Source organism: Cupressus sempervirens, chromosome 11, assembly GCF_028749045.1.
Source record: "Cupressus sempervirens isolate cs-2001-9-10 chromosome 11, ASM2874904v1, whole genome shotgun sequence".
NCBI classification, from domain to species: Eukaryota; Viridiplantae; Streptophyta; class Pinopsida; order Cupressales; family Cupressaceae; genus Cupressus; species Cupressus sempervirens.
In genome coordinates, this window is record NC_143128.1 from 247,590,132 (window position 1) to 247,616,710 (window position 26,579).

Genomic DNA, 26,579 nt, shown 5'->3' on the forward strand with positions numbered 1-26,579 from the left:
TGTCAATGCTAGATGGCTTCTCTGGTTATAACCAAATCAGTGTCACACCTGAAGATCAACATAAAATAGCTTTTACCACTCCATGGGGTATGTTTGCCTACAATCGTATGCCGTTTGGTTTGATAAATTTTGGGGCCACCTTTCAAAGAGCCATGGATCATTCATTTGAGGATTTCAAGAATAAGATCATTGTGATGCATCTTGATGATCTTACAGTGTTTTCAAAACAGAGAAGAGATCATGTGCATCATCTAGAAGCCATCTTACATCAAGGGTATTCAAATAGATCCTAAACGGGTGAAAGCTATTCAATAGTTGTCACTTCCCATGAGTAAACCAGGAGTCAGGTCTTTCTTTGGGCAGATTAACTTTATAAGGAGATTCATACCAGACTTCTCCGAGATAACAAAGTCAATCGTGGATATGATGAAAGGGAATACTAGTTTTAAGTGGACAAAAGAAGGTAAGGCTTCTTTTGAACAAATCAAGAATGAGATTGCAAATGCCCCTACCCTTTCTTATCCAGATTTTTCTAAAGATTTTCATTTGTATTGTTATGCATCTGAGAACACTTTATCTGCTATACTTACCCAACCTGACAAAGACAATACTGAAGCCCCAATAGCATTCATGAGTATCCCTCTTAAGAAACATGAATTGAAATACTCTTTGATCGAGAAGAATGCTTATGCTCTAGTTAGAGCAGTGAAACAATTCAGGTTTTACATCCTGAACTCTCACTCCAAGGTGTTTGTTCCTGATTCAGCAGTAAAGACTATTCTCACACAATAGGAAATTGGTGTGAACAAAAGGGCCTCCTGGATAGCTAAAGTACAAGAATATGATCTCGATATCAAACCTACAAAGCTTGTCAGGGGAAAAGGTTTGTGTAAGGCAATTGCAAAAGGATCTTCTAAAGGTGAAGAAGAGACAGAGGAAGAAATGCCTTTAGTTTTATTCATTAGCAATGTTGATGATTGGTTTTCAAATATTGCCTACTTTCTGACATATGGAGAATTTCTTGCTCATTTATCACCTAAAGAGAAAAGGACCTTGAAATTGAAATCTGCGAAGTATGTTCTCTGGAATGATGCTTTATACAAGAAAGGGATAGACAGTACCTTTCTGAGATGTGTAGATTCTGAACAAAGAAAGGAGTTACTTCAATTGTTCCATAATGAAGCATGTGGAGGTCATTACTCAGCATCAGCAACAGCTTACAAAATTTTGAGGAATTTTTTTTACTAGCCAGGGATGTTCAAGGATGCAGAAGAATGGGTTAAGAAGTGTGATTCTTGTCAGTATTTCAAAGGAAAAGTTCAATTAGCAGCATTACCATTGAAGTTGGTAGTGATTGAAGAACCCTTCCAACAATGGGGTTTAGATTTCATCGGTCCTATCCATCCTTCATCCACTACCGAACACACTCACATTTTGATGGCAATCGACTATTTTACAAAGTGGGTCGAAGCTATCCCAGTCAAACAAACGACTTCAAAAGTGGTGTGTAGTTTTATAAAGAAAAATATTTTGGTTAGGTTTGGAGTTCCTAACAAAATCATTATTGACAATGCTACCAACTTCTCCTCCTTCTGCTATCAATATGGAATCATTCTCTCTCACTCCTCAGATTATTTTGCCCAAGGGAATGGTCAGGCAGAATCAAGTAATAAAAATATTATGACCATTGTGTGAAAATTGATAGATGTCAATCAGAGATCCTGGCATAAACATTTGTATGATGCACTTTGGGCAGATCAGACCACTAAGAAGAGAGCAACAGGATTATCTCCCTTTGAGATACTATATGGAATTGAACCAACTCTTCCTCTTCCCCTAGAATTATCTGCCTTGAAGTTACAAGATGCTATTGAGAATCATGAATTCAAAGATGCTATTGAAAAACAAATATTATATTTGACCAAGTTGGAAGAAGAGAGAGATCTAATTGTGGATAGAATTCAGGAACATCAAGCCCGTGTTAAGAAGTTATTTGATAAGAAAGCTAAGCAGAGGATGTTTCAAGAAGGTGATCTTGTCTTGCTTTGGGATAAACGCTAAGAACCAAAGGGCTTACATGGAAAATTTGACTCCTTATGGAGAGGCCCTTTCCAGATTAAAGAGGTATGTGGAAAGAACTCTTTTATTTTGTCATACTTAAGTGGTACTCAGTTGCCCTTGCCTTACAATGGGCAACATTTGAAACACTATCATCAGTAAGGTGTCAAGTCTGCCACCTTGTACATATCTTAGCTAGGAATTTTTGTTGTGCCTTCTTTTCTTCTTAGTTCAATTGTGTTCCCATTTTTGTTGTGCTTAGTCCCTTTTTCTTGGATTTATCTCCTTTTGGGGCGACTCTATAGCCCTTGTGATAAAGCATTGTCATTTCTTAACTCTAGGTTCTTTCAGTGTCCTGTATAGTCCTTGTCCCTAGATAGAGCCAGCTATTTTCCCAACATTTTACGGAGAGTTTAATTATATTAATTAATTGAAAAGAGAAAATACTCAAGAAAATTCGAACTTCCTCTCTTCCCATACTTTTCTTTCTCCACGTACTAAAACCTTTAGAGAGAAGTACGGGTTAAGGTTTTAAGTTTGAGTTTTTACTCTCTCTCCTCCAATTTTTCTCTCTCCACATACTAAAACCTTTAGAGAGAAGTTCGGGTTAAGGTTTTAAGTTTGAGTTTCACTTTTTTCTCTCCACGTACTCGCCATACTCTCTCTCCCCATACTCCAACTTTTTAACCTAATTCTAACCTAAACCTCCTAACCTAAACTTCAACTTGAAGGTAACTACCAGCTGGAGATGAAGTTCACAGATGTTTGGAATAATTTAGGTATGTTGTTTCATTGGAGGCCAGTTTGAAGAAGCCTTGAAATTGCAAGAACCCAACTCCTGTATTTCCCAGAAAATAAAATGGCAGTTATAATGTCTGTGCAAAGAGGATGAGGATGCAATCTAAAATGGAGTGAAATTATTGATATTCATTGGCAATGGAAGGTGGTGGCTTCTTGAATGATAGAAAATATTTCACATCAAAGTCATCTCGTGAGTAACCAGAGTATGTGTGTGGATTTTAAAACTAACATTTCCATCTTGTTGGTGCCCTTGCCACAGAGATACAACATTGTTTTCATAATGATGATACGGGAACAGGTTTGATTGAAAGCTTGGCTGTGAAAAAAAACACAGCATTCTTACCTGTGACATCAAAAAAATAGGATCGAAATGCATGAAGTTGAGAGGAAAAATCAGAGGTGTGATGTGCCACGTCTTGAAACATCCTCAAGCTGATATCAAGCACTTAGAAAGAAATGAAGCAAACGTAGAAGGTGATGATTGAAGCGACCATAAGCAAGGCACGAGAATTGTTTGACAAAATGTGTTATCTCCAGGTTGTGGTACAGTGAGTAGCATTAAGCGTGGGAAGACTGTGCATGAAAATGAATGTGCTATTTGATGTACACATTGCTCTTTCATCCCATGCAGATCAAGAATTATGATCCATTTAGAAAAGTCGCCCCTAACAAAGCATGTGCATTGTTAAACAAAAATCGCAGGAAGACACTCCAAGGCACTCGATACTATCAAAACAATGGTATTCCGAACCTGTCATAGCCTAGTAATGGTATTATTATACTCCCAAGCTGCGTTAGCACTGGTGTTTGGAGTTGAAAAACTCACAATGCATTTGAATACTGAGTTTAGAATCACATATGGAAATACAAGGCAGTGGGTGCGACTTATTTGATGGAATGCGCTTTAGAGTATAACTGAAACGTTTGACTGAATTCTTCAATCTTGAATCTCCAACACTCGAGTAACCCCCGACTTTTCCCTCCCACAGTATCCATAGAAAGAATTTCATGTCACTAATTAGTTCAAACAGTTGGCAAAACAATGGAGTGAATACATTCAAAGCTAGTGTGCTTATATGGTCCAACCAAATATCATCAATTGATTAGAATAAGTGCAGCGTATGAAAAGACATATGGGCAGAGGTGCATGGATAGTATAAAAGCATAGACAAGCACGTGAGTGAGACATCTGAAGATAATTTAAAGTCCAAGAAAAAGTAGGAAATCTCGCCATCAAGAAGAAGCGCATATTTTTAAACGTGCCTACTATCCATTTAACAAAATGAGTAACCTCCAATGCTAATAAAGCACTTCTAAACTGCCGCACAAGAATACATAGAACAGTCACTAAGCAAGCTCTCAAAGAAGGTGAATTGTTCGATGAAATGTTTCTGTCGCACATGAGAGCTAGATTCTTCAAAGTGAAGTAAAGATTTTCATGAAGTCTTATCATTATTTGAAGATACAACACCAAATTTGATATAAAGAAAAGTGGCTATTAACTCTGCGCTATTGTCAGGATAGCCCTTGACAGTTGACAGGTGACAATATGAGGTATAATTTTCAGGGTAAGGAACCTCCTGTGATACTAAAAAACACACTCCCCAAAATATCTGACACAAAGATGGGGCAATTAGAAATTGCAAGAAATAAAAGGAAGTACATTTGGCATTCTCTCTCCAAGGAATCTGAATTGTTAAAGTGTTGATTCCCCTATGATTACTTTCATGGTATGATGTGAGTATTTGTGGATGGTTGAATTAGCATTGTGTTGGTGAAAGTTCTCAAGCGTAGTCCTTGATAGCTCTCATTAATGGTTCACATCATTTTTATGAAATCGTTGAAGGTGTGTGGTGCATTCGCTATCAATTGTTTTCCTTTTAATTTTGATTTCATATTTATTTGAAAAATCCAAAATTTCATCTTACGAGGGAGCTGCCCCTCTAAATGCAGAGGAAGGCCGGATATCAAGGGCCTATCCAACTGTTGTGAACGGTTTGCCACATACACTCCGTTGGGCAATTTCTACAGTCACAAATCTGTTTACCAACAATTCCTGACTTCATCCTCTCTCTAGATATATAGTGTAAGATACCTTGTCCACAAATTCTGTGAAAGATTTAATGACACATGTTTCTCCATTTCAATGAACAATTTTCTGGTATGAGTGAACAGGAGGTTTTGTTGAAAGTAAAAAATCCACCACAAAAGCTATGAAGAAATAAAAACTTAGATGCATATGCATTCAGACATGATGCAATCAATTTAGAATGTTGCAGAAAGACATGGAAATGTATTTACGAGGAAGTGAAAGGAATTAATTATTTTGGTGATTCAGTATTATATTGAAGTGAGAGGTCAAATTTATTATAGTAATATTTGGCAAACATTTTATTGGTAAGCAATGAAATATAATTCTGGAGTAACCTTAGTAGGAGAAAGAAATATAATAAGAAGAGAATAACATATGTATTGTCTTTTGCCCAAGTCAAGAATTGGTTATCCATAGGAGTTGACTGTATAATATATTTTCCATCAAATTTTAAGGGTACTACCTCATAGCAATCTGTATAAATCTCCATTGTAACCTAGGGATACAACTGTGATTTTGAAGTGGGTATTTTACAAAATTCATCAATTATGAGTAAAATATAGTCTTAAGTTCTAGAAAGAAATAGAAATCAATTTTTTGATTTAGATATTTTTCTAGATAACCATTACCCAATCAATATTATATCGCATAAACTAAAGAAATTTTCTTTGTGCAAACTCTAAGTCAGATGGAATTTGAAAACAACTGATACCCTACTTTGCCAAATTGACTATCTTATTTCGCCATATTATTTGATATATATGTGTGGATTACGAGAATCAATACACTGATAGCCAAATTTTTTAGTGAACATTTCGATCGGATTTTATAATACAAACATCTGATAACTCTTTTGTCCATCTAGCCACGTTCTACTCTTTTAATATTTAAAAAGGAGATTTCTTCACATTATTTTTCTATATACTTTAAATTCTAATTATTTTTAGTTGATCTAATATAGAAAGAAATAAAAAAACAAACTTGGATATAATCGTTGTATAGTGGTGGATAGAATGACAAAGTGTCTAAACTAAAGTCCCTCTTCCTCTCAACATTTATGCTTTAATCCACTGATTGTGATAACTATTAAGCCCATATATAACTCTATCAATAATTATAGTGTCGATTTACCCTATTGTTTTTTTACATGGTGCTTCCTGAGTTTGAGCGCTATAGGTATTAATCCTAAGGTCGTTGCTTCTTCCTCTATTCACATCGTTAAATCATAATCTTTTATTAATGTCAACATAGCTTGTTAGTGCGAGCCAATAAATGAAAGCCAAATATGGCCTTGTTGTAGAGCAAAACTAAAATCAAACTCTTCACTAATATAGTTTCCAAGTGCACGGAAAGAGCTTCCACATTGTTAAGACAAAATCATCGAAACATAACTACTATCTATGTTCATATCAAACTCAAGGGTACACACAACTTTCTAAATCTTTCTCAATTTTTAAATATTTTACTTCATACCTAGGGTGTGTAAACATCCTAATGTTTCTCTAATTCCTATGTCTTCTCAAGACTTCGACTTCAACTAGAGAAAATAAAAGATATCAAAATTCTTCTTATGATTAACCCTAATGTGGTTGAATAGTGAGGTCATAACAAGAAACTTTCAATGTATATGTGTCTTCAAACTAAAATAATTAGGATAAATGTAGCATATTCATTTGATGGATAAAAGCTCAAATCCTGTACATTTGAACAATGAACAACCATTAAAGTGAGAGCAAAATTGTGAGATGGAAACCCTAGAATATTTAAAGCAAGCCCATCTAAATCCAATGTGCCCAGGCATGAAGGTGATTTTGATCAATTCTACTCAATTTTTGGCATCCATGAGACTGCACTTCTTACCAAGATGATCCAAGAAAGTAAGAAATTCCTAAACTTAAATTTTAATCAGTTTGAATTCAAATCACAGCCAATTCTACATAATTTGAATCAAGAATCTTCTTTAAAAACAAAATGCTTCCTCAAGCTAGCATCAATTTACAATGTATTTTAATTGGATGCACATACAAGAAAATAACACTTTGACAAATCATTCATTAAAAAATATGTGATTACATGCAGGACAGATGGAAATGTATTAAAAATGAAATAAACCAATTCATAACATAAAATTCCATTATTTGACACAGTACTATGAAAATTTTCATAACAAAAATATATCTATGAAAAATGTAAGTCTACTAAAGGTTTAAAATAATCATAAACCTAAACCTAATGATTAATAAAAGCCAGAATGAGAACCTGGTAACACCAAGCAAAGAAATGACAATTCACTTTTCTCCAATCTCTGTATTGTTTGCTGCTCTGTAAATTTTGTATTCGCAATGTATGAAATCTAATGTGAGAAAATATTTTAAAGTGTCATGAATATTGTAAAGTGCCAAAAACATCAACCATGGACACCAAAATTTATGTAAAAATACAAGATGAGAAAAACTACAGAGAAGTTAATTCTTAGGAAAGAACACTGATTAAAATGATTTTCACAAGATTTTCTCACTAGTAGTTAGCTCGTAGATGGTTGGGCTAACTACCCCCCAAAAAAAAAGAGAGGCTCATTTCCATTGTATAATAAATGGAATAAAATCCACCTCTAAATTCACTATCATCAATACTTAGCAACACATAAAATATATAGTTCTATTATCAATTCCACCAAAGCACATGTGCATTAATATATAGATCTTCATCTATCATATTCACATTCATTCACATATTACTCATATAGAAGCACATTCTCGTATTATAAAAAATAGAATCATTTCTCTCTTATATCAATGCATGCCAACAACAAATTAAATTTGAGGACTAGTACAATTTGGAATAGGTCACACAAAAGTGTTCCTATGATGGCAAGGAATGAAAGATGGACCACATTTCTCAAGACAACATGGTTCACTCAAAAAAAATACTACACCATCATTTAGATCTTTGGAACCAATAGATATGATCTATACATTATTAAAAAAATACTCGAGCTTAAGCACAATGACCACTTCCAAGATAGGTTGGCCCCAAATAAATAAGCCACACTATATTTCAAGATAAATGGTACTAACATTTTGTAAACACCTAAATCTAGTGACACAATTAAGTGATCTTATTTGGTCATCTTATAAGGCATTATTAATTAAATATTAAATATTAAATTAATTTAGGCTATCCTTAGTTAATTAATTGACTATAGTCTAAATATTAATCAAATGAAAATCAATAGTCTAATTTATAAATTAAACCCCTATTCCTCTATGAAATTATATAACTTGATGGTTGATTGGGAGGTGACATAATTGATGGTATTAATTGTTGTGGTGGATAATATGGGGTTATTACTGGAGGTGACTGGTATCCATTGTGAATATTGAGGGGATGACTATCATTATGTTAGTTGTAAAGATTTTTATTAACCTCCATATCCCATAGATTGGTTAAAAGGGGGCATTGATTGTTGTGTCCCATGGAGTAATCATTTTGCATATTATGATGTGGGGGACAAGAAAAATGATGTCTAGGTGCCATGAAGTACATAGGTTCTCTAAAATAATTTGTATTGGGGGTTCCTACAAGAAAAGGTTTCTAGCTAGAGCTTTTAATAACCTCTTCAAGAGAGGATATGTTTGTTCTATTATAGGGACATTCCTCATTGCCATGCTTCTTTTTACATGTGGGACAAAATACTACCAAAGTATGCTTCACCTCCTCTTGTTTCCTATGAGAATAAAGTGTAGCAATTTGTTTGCACATATGATTTAAGAGATCAATTTTAAGATCATCGAATAAATTACCAAATTCTCTTTTTGTTATACTTGTTGCATTTCTCGAAGAAGTATACCTACATGTATATAATCACGCTGATCATTTGGACCTAGAATAGTTCCTATTAATATCATAAATATCTTCAAAAGGACCTAGAATAGTTTCATCTCTAATTCCCCTAAGGAAAAGCATCTTGATAGTATCAATAGTTAAATCAGGGTGTCTCAAGCATTTTAGGCTAAATGCAAATTGTTTAAAAAACTATTCTACAAACTCTTCTTCTCATTGGGTCATGCAAAAGATTTCATTCCATACTTCCTTGGTTTTGCAATATTCCTAATACTTTACTAGAGAATATTCTTTCATTTGATCCCATGTCCTAATGTCCCTAAGGCTCATGAACCATCACAATGTTTCATGTTTCAATGTAGTTGGAAATAGTTTCAATTTTTGTGCATCACTTTGATAATCATAGCTATTACATAGGACATAAAATTCAAATAGAAACATATCAAGATCTTCAATATTTGACCCCCTAAATATAGGAAGTTCTAAGTGAGCTATATTCTTCATAGGGGCATCAATAGGAGGTTGGATACGAAACTCAAAGGTCATAAGATTGTTGGTGTGTTGAACCAATGCATTACAATTATTACCTCCTACTATGCTTCTCATGTTATCATCCATGAGTTCTTGTAGAAATCTTGTAGCATGAGGTGTATAAAATGTTTTAAAAGGCTTCTCTAGTGGTTTTCTACACCTAGATTTGTATGAGTCTTTGAATCGTTAGAATATCTCTGGAGGTATGGTAGGTGAATTTGGCGGGGAAAGTGATTTGTCTTGATTCTTCTGGTCTCTATGTTCAATGGCCCTTTCTCTTTTTTGTGGTTTTGAGCTCCCTACTAGTTCTTTCTTAATGAACCTTCCTTGACTATCCCTAGGCCTATTCATGCACCTAAGTTATGTAATGTAGTGCAGACCTAAGGTACCGATCTAAGCAAGGTTGACACTTGATCAGACACCATCTAAGGAAAATTGTTGCTAACTTGACTTACTACAACTTCACACCTTTAATATCTCTCTCTAGAAACAAAAACAAAAATATAGGGTAAAATGGGGGTTTGTTTTTCTACATCAATTTGTGGCATAAATTGGATAAAAATATCCTAAGAGTGTCAATCTAGATCTCATAAATTAATGAGAGATATAGTGGCTATTTGATCAAGGGATGAAGATAGTATGTCAAGTGGTTATGGACGTGTTCTATTCCACATGCTAAAGAATTAAATTGAAAGCTTTTAACTGATGAATTGAAACTTGCATTTAAAAGAATCAAACTCTCTTTCATAAAATAATTCACACTTTAAAAAAATACATCTACATTCACACTTAAATCTAATCTCACTTTATCAATCACTTGAATAGTTAGATCACATAATATTATCAAACTTAATTATTTAATTATAGATTAAGTATCCAAATTAAAAATCATTGATTAAATATTAAACTAAAATCCACATTCTCAATGTTCTAAAATATATGATATTAAAAAAGTTCAAGAACAGTTATACATCAGTCACTTATACATCAATAACGACCCAATATTGGGACTGACCTCTATCACTATGTTGATCAAAATTTAATTTACATAATAGCTAGTATTATAGGGATTACATGTTGAAGTCGATGAAATATCAACCCCACAGCTCCCAAGAATCCCCTGCATGCAAACACCTATCACAGAAAGAGAGAAGCAAAAGCTATGGAGGCTAGAATTCCTAGATCCACAGATGAGACATTCTTGATGAGCAAAAAAGAGATTTCTATTATCAAAAGTGAATGAATAAAATACAAAGAGATCAATCCTTATAAAAGGACACCAAAACCCTAACAGATAACTAACCTAGGTTGCATTATAATAATTAATAAAAGAATTAATTATTATATGCCTTAAGTTTAGCTTAAGTAAACAAGAGATAATAAGTGACTTAATAACTAAATCAATATGATTTAATTAATAAGAAAATACTTTATTACTCTAACATCCCCCAAAGATAAACTTAGGGAGTAGTTAAAAAACTAGAAACTACTACTGAAAGTAAAATTGGGTCCCGACAACAAGGCCTAATGAGGTACCCAAGCACAACCAAATCTTTAAAAAGAGGAGAAATAGAGAAAACCACGTGGGAAAAACCTTACTCCAAAAAGAGATGGAAAGAATTCTGAAAGAACTATTGAAGGACTAAAGAAGCCTCCAAACTAGGGAATGTCCCAAAAGATAGGAACAAAAGATGATCGTGAAGAACACCACTGAAGCATGAAGTTGCAAACATTGCCAAACTGTTGATCTGAAGAACCTCCATTGTATAGAACATGACCAAGTAGAGAAGATTAAGTTTGAAGAGCTAATCAATCAAAGATGGAAGACATCTTCATGGCCTCCAAAAATAGTAATGAAAGAATTTCTATATGGTAAATGATCCATCTCACCAAAATGCATAGGTATCCAACCACTGCAATCTCTTAGTACATAGGATCAAATACGTAATACATAGCTCACTCCATCAAACCAAGAAAGCAATAGAACCAACATAACTCCCCTATAATGTTGATAGGTAAGATATGAAACTTAAATTGAATGCAATATCTCTTGCAAAAAGAAGAACCATGAACATCAAGAGTGCAAAAGAAGTACAAACACCTATAATGGCACGTGTCATCGACACATCATGAGGCTAATGTCATGGAAGGAACACTCACTTGACAAAGGAAGATGGTGAATATGGCCAACATGAAACCCCCCAAGGAGTTTTATAATGTAGTACAAGTATAATAAAACACAAACATGTCCAAGATCCTGAAATGCAATAGAGTGACACTTTATCTCAGTGTATTTGCAAAAAATACATATAAATAATTTCTAAATAGACTAGAAGAGACATAAAGCTGACACAACAGATATTACAACCCATGACTAATCATCTGAATCAACGAAATCAATTCTCAGGCTTGAAACAACTAAGATATCCACCAAAATGCAAAAATGCAAAAGAATGAATATAATGTGCCTAGAGAAGAATTTGGAAAAAAAAACCAACATCACTAGAAAGAGCTCGAAAAGACCTTTGCAATGATATAATGAATTCCCAAATTAGAGATCAGATGCCCAAGATAAGTCTCCCAGAGCACAAAATAGAGCTTCTAGCTTTGACTACATAAATAGGAAATCAAATTACATCAAAAGTCAAAATAACCTGCACCATCACGACATGCTCGAAACAAACTTTCTAACAATATTTCATGTGCAAAAAATGAAGTCCAAATGAGCAAGTTACGACCAAAAAACCATAGGTAGGTCAAAAAAGTGTTGGAAAAGCAAAAAAAAATACTGACTTGGGAGTCATGCCAAATGTCTCGAAAAGCATGCCCAACAACACAAGAGATTGCCTTGGGAAACCTGTCATTTTTCATACAAAATAGTCTCGATTTGTGTACAAAAATCTTGATCTGCATGCCAAAAATCTTGATTTATGTGCTAATAATCTCAATCTACATGCAAAATATTGATTGGTGGACTAAAAAATCTTAATTCACAAATCAAAAGCTCTTGATATGTGTACCAGAAATCTTGATTTGCATGCCAAAAAATCTCAATTTATGTGCCGAAAAAATCAATTGCATGCCAACAAATATTGATTTTCGAGCCAAAAAATCTTGCTATGCATGCCAAAAAATCCTGATTTGCATGCCAAAAATTAGGAAATCACTGCCTCCAGAAATGTGACCAATCTGGAAGCAATATTATTTTGCCTCAGATTCCAATTGTGTCCAAATTTGACAAATTTTATATGAAAATAGGGGTTTTTGGGCTCACAGTGACCCAAAAATTAGTGGTCCCCCAAATTCAATACAAAATAACTCTGATTAATGAAACCCTTTGAAAGAAAAAGCATAGATCTGAAAGCCAAGCCAGACCTCTCATAAATAGAACAGGGGCATGAAGATCCAGAGCTCTGATACCATGTTGAAGTTGATGAAAGATCAATGTGACAGCTCCCAAAAATCACCTGCATGCAAACACCTATCACAGAAAGAGAGAAGCAAAAGCTATGGAATCTGGAATTCCTAGATCCACATATGAGACATTTTTTATTAGAGAAAAAGAGATTGTTATTATCAAAAGTGAATGAATAAATTACAAATAGATAAATCCTTATTAAAGAAGATCAAAACCCTAATAGGTAACTAACCTAGGTTACATTATAATAATTAATAAAAGAATTAATTATTATATGCCTTAAGTTTAGCTTAAGTAAACTAGAGATAATAAGTAACTTAATAATTAAATCAATATGATTTAATTAATAAGAAAATGCTTTATTACTCTAACATTACAAGCTCCAAAAAGACTGAGATTTTACAACTTGATGCATATATATATATATATATATATATATATATATATATATATATATATATATATATATATATATATATATATATATATATATATATATATATATATATATATATATATATATATATATATATATAACTACAACCAACTATAATTAGAAAAAACTAAGGAGTATCCCTGTCATCAGCAATTCTATCATTGATCTTGAGGTTCTTTATAAACTGGTTCAGATTATCAAGCTCACTTTGGTTGAGCATTCCTTTGTGAACTGAGAAATATAGGCAAGATACCAAGTCCTTGTGGATTAAGAGTTATCCTTCACTCATCAACATCATGAATCTGTCCCTAGAAATATTCAATGTTGTAGAAACATGTGTCATTACGTGAAAATGTGTGAGTTTACAACCAAACTCAGTAAGTTGTTTCCTTCACCTTTGAAAAATCTCCCCATTTCTATCCTTCTAAAGATGCCATGGGATCTCACAGGTTATTACAAACCAAAATATATTAGTGTTAGAATTAAATGACTCAACATATCCAGCAAGGATTTCACTCCAAGATAACCTAGGCACACTGTTCCAATTAACATGAGAGCCAAGGAAAATAGCCCAAACACCTCAGGTATAGATACACTCAAAAAACAAATGTTCATAGGTTTTGGGAATAGAACAAAGCTCACACATAATAGCATTCTTAGTGTCATAATGAATGAAAAAACCAATAGCAAGTTTTCTAAGCAAAAGCATCCATCTAAAACAAGATTTTTTTTTGGCTCACATGGGGAATGCTAGAAAAAGTCAAAGATAAAATGCCATTTAGCAATAGACCAGCCTAACCCCCAACCATGGTCCACTCTACCAAATGTAGAACAATCACCTTTCAACATATCATAGATCTATTTAGTAGAATTTTGACAAAATCAAATTCATCCTTCCATTTAATCTTCTACAAGAAAAGATCAATATTCATAATACAACCAGAAAAGCAACTACCAACTACTTTACACACAATAGAAAAAGTTTTGTTTTTTGGGTATGAGGAATATTAAATTTATCAAAATTTTCTTCCCAAGTCCCTAATTGGTTTTCAATCAAGATGTCTTGCACCTTAGAGATCCCAAGTTTATCTCAATTTTTTGCAGAGAAACTTTGAGTAAGGGCTAAGGGTTTCCCATTAGCCTCCACTCCCCACCATAATGATCTATCTAAAATAGAGTATGTAGGATAACTGCCAACAACTCCCATAGGTTTAATGAGATCCCTAACACAAGACCAGGCTTTCCACAAAGATTGAAAAACTTTAGATCCAAACATTACTAACTAAAATTTGTAAAGATCTTATCAAAGAGAGAAACATTATTCCAACCCTTCCCTCCTTAATAAAGGATTTAGCAATATTATTTATTATTAGAACTTTCCAAGGTTCATCACCCGAAAGAGATTGAACAATCCACTTGGAGGCCAAAGCAATACCATGTGCCTTAAGATCCTTAATACCTAGGCCTCCTTGTTTCTTCAGAATATAGCATCATTCTCATTTAACACTATGTCTCTTCTTATTTCCTAAAACATCAAACCATAGGAAACATCTCATAATTTTATCTAGGCTATTAGATTGATAAGTGGCAAATAACCATGCTGAAGAGAAAAAAAAAATATGGTGAGCAAAAAGCACCTTTTGCACAACTTAAATCCTACCAGACATGGACAAAAGATTGGTCTGCCATTTCAAATATTTTTTTTTCAATCTTGGAAAATAATCGTGTCCACATTTCCTTTAAAGAAGGATCAATAGAAAAAGGAATCCCCAAATATTTGACAATAGAGCTAGGGCCCAACCACTGCCAACCATTACTAACAATCCAATCTGGAGGTTCCAACTACCATCCAAGAATAGAGGATTTCTAGGTGGCCACCTTAGATCCAGAGACCAAGCAAAAGAACTGTCATCTATTAAAAATATTATCAAAGTTCTCTTTCTTTAAAATAATGAATAGGGTAGTATCATCTATAAATAAAGCATTAAGGAGAGTCTCCTTATTGGGAAGAATAATACCTTTAATGGGAGGGCCCAAGTGTGAGGTTATGAGAATATAGTGTAGGGCATTTACAATAATGACAAATAAGGCAGGAACAATGGGGCATCCTTGCCTGATAGACCTCTGTAGTTGGATGGTGTCTGAAAGTTCACTATTGATATCTATAATAGTGGAGGAATCTTGAATGAGGATATTGATCCATCTACAAAAGTATGGGGGGAACCCAAAGGCTTGAAGCATACCCAAAACAAATGGCCTTTCAATTCTATCATAGGCCTTTTCAAAATCCAAGAGCACCATGACTACATTGGTCTTCACATTTGGCCTAGTGCATTGCTTCCCAACTAGTAATAAGGTTTTCCAATATGAATCTACACTTGATAAAACTAGTTTGAGTGGGGAAAATAAAGTCATTCAACAAGCCTCCAATTCTTCTAGCAAGAACCTTAGCACATTAATCTTATATGGGAGATTCAACTGGGTAATAGGCGTCCAATTCTTTACTTGAGTTTTATCTCCTCCTTTGCGAAGAAGCTTAATAATCCCTTGATTAATCTCAATACCTAAGGATCCTTGTTCAAAAACATCTTCATAAAGTTCCAATAGTTTTGTCCCAATCCACTCCTTATTATGTTTATAGAATTTAGCTGGGAATCCATCAGGTCCTAGGGATTTATCATTGGCCAAAGAATTAATGGAACTCTTAATTTATTCCAACTTAATAGGGGATTCAAGTCTCTTAGCATATGCTATTGAAATCTTACTAGGGATGAGACCTAGGCATTCTTTCAATGCACTTTTGTTCTCTTCCTTATATTCTGATGTAAAAAGCATTTGTAGAAGTTAAGGAAAGCCTTCTTTATACTATTAGGATCACTAGACAATTCTCCATCAATTTGAATTCTCTCGATTCTCTCCCTTCTTTTTTAGGCTCTAATGATATTAAAAAAATATTTAGTGTCTTTATCTCCTTCTTTTAACCAATTCATCCTAGCCCTAATCTTTTAGCCCTTGATTTTAAACTGTTGGATCCTTCTTAAGTTACTTTGATATACACTATTTGATTCTCCAAATAGTGATCAAAGCCTTTTAGTTGCAACTCCCTCTCTATCAAATTTAGACTTTTTTGAAGTTCACCCTCTTCCTTGACATTGTCTAATGCTTTCTTTTTTCCAATCATTTGGTATACCTTTCTCTAGGTAGCCATGAAACCTCCCTATCTTTCTCTAGGTTTCTTATCTTGATTACAAAATTTACTTAAAGTAAAGAACATCCTAATAGCATCATTCATAAGTGAGGTACTGAGTTTAAAAAAACTTTTGTTCCTTCTTCTACTACTATCATCACTGAAATTCTCTAAACAAACACAAAAGGAGATAGGGTAATGATCATACATAGTCACATGAGACACTTTGATAGGGGCACGAACAATTTTTGAAGAATAGCAAAAAGCAGAGTTATCAATATAGATTCTATCCAACTTGAAATACACTCTCTGCTAACCCATTTGATTATTACACCAGGTATACCAAATGTCATTAAAATCTTTTATCTTACTAGCAAGAGGATCAATGATTTGAAAAACCTCTTAAAATTAGACCAAAAGAAAAATGCATTCCCGTTCCACTTATGTTGATTACCCCCACTCTGTGTCCTCTTTGTCCTCAACCAAGTTAAAATATCGTATAAAAATCTAATGGGCTTTAGGGAGTCCTGAGACCAACCAGTCCCACAATTTTTCCCTGTCTCTACAATCATTTGGGGCATAGATGTTACATATGCCAATGGTGAAGTCATTAATTTTAGAAATAAATAATACTAAGAGGGGGGGGGGGGGGGGGGGTGAATTAGTTTTCTATAAATTTTTTCCCACAACTGAATATTGTTAATTACTTTATAACTTGCATGTGAAAGTAAATCAACAATGTTGAACAATAAATATAATCATACAAATAGAGAACTCATAACACCATAATTTGTTAGCTGAGGAAACCTAGGCCAAGGGAAAACCCCAATGAGGATGGTACCCACAAGATGATTCACTAAACAAAAGGATCTTGTTAAGGATATTAACCCTGTCAGGAGTCTATGAAGTACACATAGTATCTCTAGTCCTTGTTAGAGGACTAGATCTTGTTAGAAGCCTCAACCCTATTAGGATTTGGTAGATCAAATAAAATGCATGCAAGAAGAGCCCACTACCCTAACATGCATGTATACAATAAAGTTCTTCACAAGAATATATATACATACAATACTTTCTCACTATTGTAATTCACACTTGCTATGATCATACATCAAATCTCACATCACATAAGCCTCTTATATCTTTCAAGTTGTCCATACAATAGTTCACATCTCATACAACTTTCACATCTAGTACACTTATCTATGCAAGATAAGATCTTTACTTATACTTCTCAAATTAGTAATTCTCTGCTCAGTTGGCCTTCATATCTTCACGCGCTTGATATAATATAAAATAACTTATGGATTAATATCCATAAAGTCAACTCATCATGACTTAGTAATTATCTTATCACCAAAATAATTCCTTAAGTCATACAACTGAATTCTCTGCTATGATCTATCAAATACTTGTACTGGTATTTCAATTGTAAATTACATCATACTATCCATACACATCTGTGCACTTAACCAAATCATCATGACTCTGTCATAAAGCTATCCCCATTTGCACATAAGGTAATTTGAAGTTTGTCATTTGTAAACATCATATTTGTCTCTATGTTGTTGCAAACTGTCTAACACTTAGATGATTTTCTAACTCCAATTGTGTAAATGAAATGCTGAATATATGTTGCCATAAATGACAACAATCAAGACATCTTATTGACCATATTGCCAACAATTATATGTCAAAGTGACCCATATAGCTCTCTAACAAGGAGAGATACCATTAGCAGAGATCTTGTCTGACCATTGAGGTCCCACCAAAATAGCAACACCCCCCTTAACTCTGAGATGATTGGAATAAAAGCCAATGGATTGGTTCTAAAGAAATTTAAGAATGGTATAGGCTTGAAATCCTACCACCTTGATCTCCTACAAACAAATAATATCTTTGACCTCCACATTGTTACACCATCTCCTCACAAGATATTTCCTGTTAGGCATTTCAAGACCCCTCACATTCTAATTTTGTATATGCATCATTTGGCTTGCTAATGTTTGGAATTACTATATAACATATTAAAGCAATATGGGATATCTTTCTTTTCTCTATCATTCAACAATGATTGTCTTTTAAAAATCTTTCCCTTTTTTATTGAAGACTTACTGGTGACCTCTAGAAAGAGGGATTCAGTTAAAAGCTTTTCTTTGTCATTAGAAATGATGACATATTTGAGGGTCCCAAGTAGAGTTTGCATCACCCCTAGGAGGACCATTGGAGCCTCTCCTGGCGTACTCTGCTTTATCTTTAATAGTTTTGAGAGCAATTTGTTGAGCATTATGCCTAGGTGAGGGAGGAGATTTAAGCACAACCAAAGAGTTGCCTACAACATTATTAACACTTGAGGGATAACTAGTCAAGGGCTTGGTAGAACCATCCCCATAAGCATGAGAAACCTCAAACTCTTCCTCAAATATAGGATTATTTAGGCTAACAAACTTCTCTTTATCCACTGTCTCTTCTTGGTGCGAATTATCAACAAGATTATCTTCCACGTCTGTAGTAACATCTTTATTACATTCTCTTCCACTAATAGGGTTTACATTATCCATATGATTATCTTTCTTCTCAATATCTATAGGTTCAGCCTTAGACTCAAATTTAGGGTTCAGAGAGGACTTGAGAGTCAGACAATCTTTTTCAGTATGTCCATTTTTTCTACACTAGAAACAAGAACCCAAATTCCCTAGGAGGGAAATTCCCATAGAAACTATCCCTCATCTAGGGCCATCAAGATAAACTCAAGGAAGTCAATCTTTAGATCTAGGGCAATTAAAATTCTTAAATAAAGATGCGGAAGAGTATGCCTAGATTCTTCAACTTGCAAAATTAATCCCAAAGGTTTAACAATTTGAGGGATAAATGGCCAAAATTCAAGCTGTAAATTTTTAATTTCAATCCATAAGGAGAAGACCGAGCAACCACCTAGTCAACATTCCCTTTTGTAGACCATTGAAAATCTTTAAAAGAGACCGACCCACATTCCAATAACATTTCTTCAAAACCCTATCTTGCATACTGTGGGATTTAAGGAAAACCACAAAGAGACCTTTCTGAATCATTCTACAAAAAATTATATGAATCCCTAATTTCTTTCCCCATATATTTGCTATCCAATCATCAAAAAATTTATGAGAAGGAAGTGCATTCTTATCAACACAAACAAGAAAAATAGCAATCTCTTAAATGATATTGTTCCTTCCGAATAGGTTTTACCATATCTTTGTTAGGAGAAAGAGAGAGAATTTTAGGTTCATAGGGAGGAGACTTACCAACTCCACCATCTCCATCTGTATTTCCTTTCTTGGTTGGGTCTCCACCCAATCTATCTCCATTGGCCATGGGCCTTCCATTATCTATTTTCCTACAAAATGATCCATTAAAGCTAGCCAAAGGAGGTCACTCAGTCCAAGACTGTTTGACTACCACATATTTATATGAGGGTTTAGGCTTTGTCTTTCTATTCTCCTCAGATCTGTCTTCCATATTGACATTCAATATGTCCACTTTATCAACATCTATGTTGTCGATGCCATCATTAATTGGTGAAACTTCCTCCTGCATGAGTGAACCAGGTTAGGGGCCGAATGAGCTTGGCTCTAGAGACATAATACCACAGACAAACTCAACAAATAAAGAAAGGAAAATAAAAGTATACAAAACCAAACACTTCACCCAATGATCACACCAAAACACAAAAAGAAGAACGAAAAAGGAAGGAAGGACACACAACAGACATGAGGAGTCTTTGAAAGTACAAATTCTAGAGGGGCAACCACATTACCCTGGTATTTGTACGATTGCAAAGCTCCCTCTTCAAAACCTATTAATGTTTTGATATATATATATATAAAGGAATAGGACAGACTCAATTTGTGACAGGAAGTTTAATTGCAACAAGTCTACCATGAAAGTTGGCAAATAGGGAAGTGAAAGGCGACATGAAGTTTAAGTATATGAGGCGAAGAATAGTGGAGTGTGACAGGGAGTTCAAAGTACCACAAAAGATAAGTAGAAGGCGACTATGAACATGTGTATTGTGACAACGATGCAATAGAATAATTAAGCTTGAATCATAAATGTATATGATAATGGTCATAAGAATACTATATTTCCTACCACAAATATTTTGCAGATCATGTATTCAATGTCCATAGATCCATAATCCTTCTTTTGATGAAATTGAATGTTTACCTAAAATAGAGTAATGAAAACAAAATATACATAAAACCATTCAAATAAAACCACACAATTAAAGCTTATAAAAATAGTAAATGATCTCATTAAGATTCTTAGAGGGGGGCCTTCCTTTGGTTCTTCTAGTGAGGGAAGAATTAACACACAACTGCTAAAGTCGATCGAATTAAATCAATGTAGCAACAAATAAGGAAATTATTTAAATAGAGTTTTGATATATTCCTCCTTATTGTCTTAAACATATATATGCTTATATAGTCTCAAAACACTGTAGAAAATTTGGATCGAATAGTTACAGTTGCAAGCCATTGTTATAAACTATAGCTGCCACAAGTCTCTAACCATAAAACAAACAATATAATAATAGTATAGAGTTTTATGTGAAATTCATTCGAGGCCTTAAACTATGAAATCCAAATTACCTACCTAAAATAAGATAACAAAATCAAGTTGTAGTGTTTATACAACTAATCCAGTTGTGCCAAAGCTCCTGTAACTACTCGATATTCATCCTTGCTTAGTTCCTGTTGTAGAAACCAATCCAAATTATTGTCATTTCTTGCACTCAATGTAATATTTCGGAAAATGTTTTCTACCCTACAACTTTATTAAGTGTGCTATATTCTCTAATGATTAATGGCATGAAAGGGATTTAGAAGGTTTAAAGCATGATAAAAATGCATAAGGAACTTATAAAAAGAGACAAAAATGCACACCCATAAGAAGTTGAGTGAACAAATGATCTCTAAGGTGATAGCTCTAGATTGACAATGCTTCAACTATTTATTCTCAAAATGGTATGGTTTTACTCACTTTCATTTCCTTCATATATTTTGAGAAATGCTTGGGCTAGGAGAAAATGGAGCACCGTATGATATGAGATTTCTTGTAATTCATAAAAATCTAGGGGTCTTCATTATGGAGGTAATGAGGACGGTGTTAAGAATAGAGTTCGTAATTCACATGGATAGATATGGGGCAAATGTGGACATTCTCCAAATTTCTTAGGAAGAGGATTCCTAGTTCATGTGGATAGATATAGAGTAAGTGTGGACATTACATCAAAATTTTGTGCCTCCCTATTGGGTCTAGGAGGAGATAAGGTGCAAATATAACTCTTGGTAAGGAAAGTGTTTAAGGAAGACACTATGGGAGATGATATTGGCATTGTTATATTTGTTGAAATCAGTGTTGGAATTGCATATTGGCTAAGGGAGCTATAATAGCTTTTCCAACTGGATTCCAATATGGCTTAGTAGCTTTTCATTCTAAATCTCAATGAAGAGGAATTGATAAGGCATAAGATATGGGCAGCTATGATTAGAGACTTCTTGCACAGATGGACTTTATTATAAATAACTTTCAATAAAGGCTTCAATCTTAAATTTGAAAATTTGGGAGGCCATGGAGCATTCTAAACATGAACGGAAGTCATAAGTAGGTTTGTTTTGATGAGATAACATTGATTGTGAAGGAGAAAATGATGGACAATACATGGAGTTCTTTTGATTAGAGGTTGATGTGCTACCAGTTACACTAGACTGAACTGATAGTATTATCATGGATGTTGCTTTATATTTTTTCTTTGTAGTGTCAAATTGAAAACCTCAGTTTTTGTGAATAAGACTAGTCTGAGGCTTATGTGCACTATGTAAAGTGTATAGCATGTAGAGGAGATTTAGATCAGTGGATTTCTACTTATCAACAATACTTGGACTAAGAAGTCCCTTTGAATGTTAATTTTTATATCTAAAGCAATACAATTCCCACAAATTTAGTTTCATTTAAGATATAACAAAATTATATTTAATTTTTTATTATGACAAAATTTCACGTTTAATTAATTTAGAGTTCACTCTTTAATTTTAAATTAATAATGTAAATACCTAGGATAACAATTAAGGTCTTATATGTCATGTTAAATCTCACCAATAATTGTGACAATCAAAGAAGAATAATTCAAGACAAATTACAATTGAAATAAATATTAAGGTATTTTTAATTTTACCATTATTCCTAAAGTTATATTTGTCTCATACTACTTGTTTTTAACTTGCAAACATTTTTTTCTAAATGCATTATAATGCATAGTTTAAGATGTTTCATTTTTTTATTGTACTGGAAAATTTCATGTTGCAGTTGACTTTTAAATTTTAAATCAATAATCCAAAGGTTAAGGACAACAATTAAGGTCTTAAATAGAATGATTCAAAACAAATTTTTATCTAAATAATTTTTTAGACCAATGACTATTTAAGTATTTTATGTTTAATTTACAAATATTAAAGATCAACCATGATAATTGACTTTTTCCTAATAATATTAAACTATAAAAATATTTAAATTGTTGATTATCTCTAAGTTAAGAAAATAAATTATTATCTAAATAAAGTACATATGAAATAAAATAATATCTTGAAAAAAAATTGATAAATGAATTTTATTTTTATTTTTTAAATTAGTTGTTGGTAATTGTTATGTGAGTGGTGATTGTCTTGAGAGGTCATGTGGTTCCAAGTGGAACACTTTCATCTGTACACTTGTTTAAGTAAGGAGCTCCACGAAACAATGCCAATGAGCACACTAGCCCAAGACTCCACCACAAGAATTTTAATGTATATTTAAATAGTAGTATACATATAGAAAACTAAAAAAAATTGTATAATCTTTTTATTTTTACTTTTTCAATTATTTTATTTAATAACATTATGAAAACAAATTTTCCAAAAACCACCGTTTTAATAGAAGAGATTTGATCCAAGTTATGAACTGAAAATATGGAAACGAGCAGATTTTAGCATTTTGGAAGTATATTCCACGAGAAAACAACGTAGTACCCGATTAACAATCCTTATCAATTCCTTTCCCCAGCTTACAAATTAAAAGAAAAGCTCCTGTATATTAAGACCATTTCCCGCTCAAACAACAACCAAGAAACTGAATATTTCCCGCCTATACTCCCCTGCATACAATGGCAATTTCCATCTTCATTTCTGTCTTTCTTCTCTTCTTCTTCTTCCCTCCTTGTTGATCATCCAACAGATGTCCTTCCCACGAATCCGATTCTCTGCTCCGCTTCAAAGAGGCTTTCAATGAGTCCGGCTTAATGAGTACATGGGTAAATGGAACAGACTGTTGCACTGGATGGTTCGGCATATTCTGCAACAATCTCACCAACCACGTTATCTCTGTTAAGACTGGTGATATCGCTTATTACCACGGTGAGATATCTGAGAGCCTCTGCCAACTGTATTTTCTCACATCTCTAAGTATACAGGAAACATCAGGCACTACCATTCCCCCCTGTTTGGGAAATCTCTCTTTTATGCATTCTTTGGATTTATCTTTCAATAATCTTAGTGGGATGATTCCGCCCTTAATTTGTTTGCTCACCCGCCTTACATACATTAATCTTTCATGGAATAACTTGAAGGGAAGCATACCTTCCTGCCTCGGCAATCTTGCTTCTCTAACTTATTTGGACCTTAGTCACAACCAGCTTAGTGGAAGCATACCGGCTTCTCTAGGAAGTCTCTCTCTGTTGAGGATGTTATATCTTGATGACAATCAACTGATCGGAAACACTCCAGATTCTCTAGGCAACCTCTCTTTGCTCCAGGAGTTGTTGATTTCCAACAACCAACAAAGTGGGAACATTCCCTCTTCATTTTCTCAACTTTCTTCCCTCACTCGCTTGTATTATGATGGCAATCATCTCAATGAAACCACCTCTTCTTCGTTATTTCCAACTTCTTTGGTTGGTCTAGCTTTGTCACTAAACCAACACCAGATTATTTCACAAACTTACAAGCCTAAAGTATTTGCAGTTATCTAATTGCGTGCTGAACATTTGCACAACCTGGATATCATCATTTCAGCTATCATTGTTATCTATTGTGTCATGTATGACTGGTGGTGAATTTCCACCTTGGATTTCAACACAATTCGCACTTCAAAAGCTGGAATTAAGTAATGCTAGTCTTGTGGGCATAATTCCCTCTTGGCTATGGGAAACCAATCCTATATTGACATTTCTAAATCTATCAAGAAATTATCTGGAAGGAAGCTTGTCCCCAAATACTTCAATGTTGATGAATCTACAATTGCCAGACGTGTCTAAAAATAGATTGAGTGGGCACATCCCAACAATGTGGTCTTCTTCTATGAAAATATTGTTGCTCAATGACAATTTATTCACTAGTAATGTTTCTCCAAGCTTAGGCAAACTATCTCAACTTCAGTTGTTAAATCTTGCAAACAACAAAATAACAGGAGTGATTCCTATAAGCTTGTCCAATTGCTCTTCCTTGGGTGTCCTAAATCTGGGTAACAACAATTTACAAGGAAGCTTGCCACATGAGTTTAGTAAGCTAGGTCAACTATGTTCATTAGTGGCTCACACTAATAACTTGATTGGATCATTTCCTCCCTCAATAGCAAATTGTTCAAATCTTCAAGTTCTTGATATTGGGAGTAACATGCTTGGAGGTGAAATACCAACAATAATTACAAATCTTTCAGGTCTAAGAGTGTTGGTGATGAAGAACAGTTTTATTGGCAATATCCCCTTTGAAATAGGTCAACTAAGGACTCTCCAGATCTTGTTGCTTTCTTCCAATTGTATCTCAGGTTCAATTCCACATACTATTATATCATTGTACGCAATGACAATAGAAAGTCAGGATGGTTTTGTATTGTTCAATTCTTTTAGTGGGAACATATATGAAGATGGACTGGATATGACTTCAAACAGAAGAGATGAGCACTACTCATAAATCCTTTCCACTCTCACATCCATAGATCTCTCAGACAATGAATTGGAGGGACAAGTTCCTTCTGACTTTGGGAGCTTGAAGGGATTGAGATTGCTAAACCTTTCAATGAACAATTTGAATGGGACCATTCCAATTAGTTTGGGATAAATGAGACAGTTGGAGTCATTAGAACTTTCAAGAAATTATTTTTCAGGACAAGTCCCTATAGAGCTCGAAGCTCTAAGCTCCTTGGGTGCCTTGAATTTATCAAGCAACAACCTCTCAGGATGTATACCACAAGGAAAACATAATTTCACATTTGAAGAATCCTCTTTTTCAGGGAATCTTAATTTATGGGGGTGTCCTCTGCCCAAGAATTGCTCCTGGCCAAAATTGGTTTCTCCTCCTCCTGTTTCAATTAACAGAAATAAAAGCACTATGCAATAGCACTAGGATTGTCATATGGAGTAGCTTTTGGAGGAATAGTGTCATTGATCCTGATAAAAATGAGTTGGAGATGGAACTACTTCAATATAGTTGATACGATCCTAAAGTTTTTGTTTCCATGGATGAAAAATTTAACATTATGACTGAATACATATATTATGCATTGAAATGTGAGTCTTTTTTGTCTTTGAACAATTTTCATCATTTAAAAAAATTAAATACTAAAATTTGAAAGGAAATTAACAGCTTACCATTTTAGACAAATTCCGTTACCTATTCTACCTTTCAAAAGTAGATTTTTTGCAATGGAAATTCAATAACGTAGTCCTTTTATTATTACTAATATATAATTTTGTGTGCAGGGATCTATTTTTGTGCAGAACAACATCTTGGTAGATTTACTTAATGGAAGACAAGTTTTTGCTGATGGCCTCACTTACAATGTTACCTTATATAGGTTAATTGTTTGTGCTAAATTGAAATTCTATGTAATTTAAATTTTTGCAATTATTTAATCCATTGCACATGTTTTTATCAAGGAACTACACGAAATAGGAAACTCCTATATTGCTATGAAGAAAAGGAAGGAAAGATTTCAAATTTCTAAAATTTATCCATTTTGTTTAGAAATATGAAAGAAGACATTTGTGAAACACTTGATGGACAATCAACAATCTAGTTCCAAACAAACATTGAGGTGTATATAACATGTAAAACATAAATAGTTTTTAGTTCAGGAAAATGTGAAATACTTTTGTTCATTCAAGGAGATTACATATTTTCACAATTGTGCATTCATCGATTCT

The 26,579-nt window shown here is 33.8% G+C and overlaps 1 pseudogene; it reads left to right on the forward strand.

The window, feature by feature from the left end:
• LOC149529076 (uncharacterized) overlaps positions 1-25,916 on the forward strand; it is a 28,680-nt pseudogene extending 2,764 nt beyond the window's left edge.
• Positions 25,917-26,579: the final 663 nt, after the last annotated feature.